The sequence below is a fragment of the Chelonia mydas genome, chromosome 12 (assembly GCF_015237465.2).
Source record: "Chelonia mydas isolate rCheMyd1 chromosome 12, rCheMyd1.pri.v2, whole genome shotgun sequence".
Lineage (NCBI taxonomy): Eukaryota > Metazoa > Chordata > Testudines > Cheloniidae > Chelonia > Chelonia mydas.
Window position 1 is genome coordinate 6,652,628 of NC_051252.2, and position 3,163 is coordinate 6,655,790.

Here is a 3,163-nt window from a genome sequence, read left to right on the forward strand (position 1 = left end):
GGACTGGGTCTGAGTGCCCACCACGCTGAGGGGGTGGGCTCCCTGCAGAGGGCCGATTGGGGTGGGGGAGGGGATGAGGAAGTTGTGGCCGAGGAATCTGCCGGCTCTACAGAACAGCATTGCAGTAGCGCCCTGCTGGTCCTGCAGCCTACAGCGTGGCTGCGTCCTGGGAGCCCAGAGGAGGAAGATGAGGCGGGTAAGATCCCTTCCCTTCCCACCATCTGCTGAACCTGAACCCTCACCTTGGAAATAGTAAAGAGAAAGAGAAAAGAAACATCCCTGACTCAGTCAGCTAACCAATATCTGGGCTCTCAGCAATATCTGTTCCTGGTCCCACAGGGGCTGTGGTTCTGAGTTTGTCTCGTCCACATCCTGATTTGTCCCCAGTTCCTAAGCAACAGTTTCAGTTTTGAAATTTTTAGTTTACTGGGACTGAGGTTACAGATAAACCCCATCCCTGCATTCCCATCGACACACCTGTTCTAACATAATAGCATCCCATCCTGCCCTAGTTACTCTCCTCTAGTTCATTATGTAGAATCATAGAGATGTTGGTGTGACGGATTCCCCTGGGGTGCCAGCTGGAAGTGGGGTACTACTGAGCCCCCCTGACCCACCAGCCTGGGCTCTCTCTTACACTGTACTGCTGTGACAAGCTGCCAAGCCCTCCAGGCTTCAGCCTGCACTTTCACCAACATACATACACGCAGGGACACACCCAGCTGCGGTTACATGCTGGTGCTTTGATCAGCCCCTGCATAGGAAGGCAACAGCTAGGGCAATAACCAGCTCCTCAGGCACGCACCCCATCTAGTGTATAAACCCAAAATTATACCATCGTGCACTGCACAGGGAACTGGACAGTGTAAGCTCATGAAATTTGCCCCCTCCCTCAGTGTGGAGAGGAATATGTCCAGCTGTCTGCCCCTGAAGTAGGATTCCCACACATTGGTTTAGATAAAGCAAAAACAAATTTATTAACTACAAAAGATCGATTTTAAGTGATTATAAGGGATAGCAAACAGATCAAAGCAGCTTACCTAGCAAATAAACAAAAGCAAACTAAGTTTAATATACTAAATAGATTGGATATGAATAGCAGATTCTCATCCTAAGTGATGATACAAGCAGGCTGCAGATTCTTAAGGGGAAAGCTGCGCTTGCTTACAGCTTGAAATCCCCATGTGTTCCATTCACAGGCTAAAAATCCCTTTAGCCTGGGTCCAGCACTTCCCCCAGTTCAGTCTTTGTTCCTAAGGTGTTTTCAGAAGTCGTCTTGTGTGGGGAGCAAAGAACCGCAGGTGCTGTCACTCCCCGCCTTATATAGTTTTGCATATGGCAGGAAGCCCTTTGTTCCAAAGCTTGGTTCCCAGAGCGGTCTGTGGAAAAACACTAACATTCCAAGGTGGAGTCTAAAGACATGTGGTCACATCACATGTCCTTGTAGAGTCATAGCAGCCATTATTCAGAGGCTGTCTGTAGCGTTCTCCGGAAGGCTCCCCAGGTGAGAGATAAGCTTCTCCTAATTGTGTTCCTAATGCCCCATTCCCCACCCACTATCTAGAATGAAAACAACAAGGAGTCTTGTGTCACCTTAGAGACTAACACATTTATTTAGGCATAAGCTTTCAGGGGTTAGAACCCTCTTCATTCGATGCAGGGAGTGGAAAATACAGGAGCAGGTATAAATACATGAAAAGATAGGAGTTGCCTTACCAAGTGTGTTGCCTTACCAGCTTGGGACTCCAGAACCCTGCCTTGTTGAGCCAGACACTCTAGCCAGCTGCAAACATAGACCCAGGTCTGGTCCACACCCCCAAAGGTGCAGACTTTAACTAAAAACTGCTCATCAGGTCACCTACCTCCAGCACCCAGACACCCAGTTTCTAAGGGGATCCAAACCCCAAATAAATCTGTTTTACTCTGTATAAAGCTTATACAGGGTAAACTCATAAATTGTCCACCCTCTATAACACTGATAGAGAGATACGCACAGCTGTTTGCTCCGCCAGGTATTAATCACTTTCTCTGGGTTAATTAATAAACAAAAGTGATTTTATTAAGTATAAAAAGTAGGATTTAATTGGTTCCAATAACAGACAGAACAAAGTAAGTAACGAAGCAAAATAAAACAAAACATGCAAGTCTAAGCCTAATACATTAAGAAACTGATTACAGGTAAATCTCACCCTCAGAGATGTTCCAATATGCTTCTTTCACAGACTAGACTCCTTCCTAGTCTGGGCCCAATCCTTTCCCCTGGTCCAGCTCTTGTTAGTTCCAGATCAGGTGGTAACTCGGGGATTTGTCATGAATGGCAGCCTGTTTTGTTCTATTCCACCCCCTTTTTATATCTTTGGCACAAGGTGGGAATCCTTTATGTCTCTCTCTAGGTTCCCACCCCTCCTTCTAAATGGAAAAGCACCAGGTTAAAGATGGATTCCAGTTCAGGTGACATGATCATGTGTCAGTGTAAGACCTCCTTCTTCATTACCTAGTAGCTGGAGGACAGGTCCATAGGAAGGCATGCAGACAAAACAAACCCATTCACAGTTCGTTGGTTTTGAAGCATCCTTAATGGCTTCCATTTAAGATGTTTGCATCAGTAATACAAGTTTATATCTTATTCTCCTAACTCCAGACATAGAAATAATACATGCAAATGAATAGGATGACTACACATAGTAGATCATAAGCTTTGTAATGATACCTTACAAGAGACCTTTTGCAGGAAGCATATTCCAGTTACATCATAATCACACTTATAAACATATTTCCATAAAACACGTGGAGTGCAACGTCCCATAGTTGTTTTTCTTAAGTGACTCTGAAAAGCACATCGTGGACCCCTAGATTCCTCCTCACTCAGGATTCCAGAGAGTTGCTGGCGGACAGTCGTGAAAAGACAACTCTTCAAACCACCACTGGAAACGGGCATTGAATTACTTTTTGGCACCAAGTGCGATCCATGCAGGAGTGATTTAACATGAGAACTTGCATGGGTCTGGCCCCGGGGATGTCTTGTACCACTGCAGAAGAGGACAACTTGAGTGGAGGAGAGGCAGTTTGTGAAGCCAAAGAGGAGAGAAGGAGAAGAAAGCTGTGGTGAAGAAAAGATAGGAAGGAGGGTCCAGTGCTTAAGGCACTAGGCTAGGACTTGGGA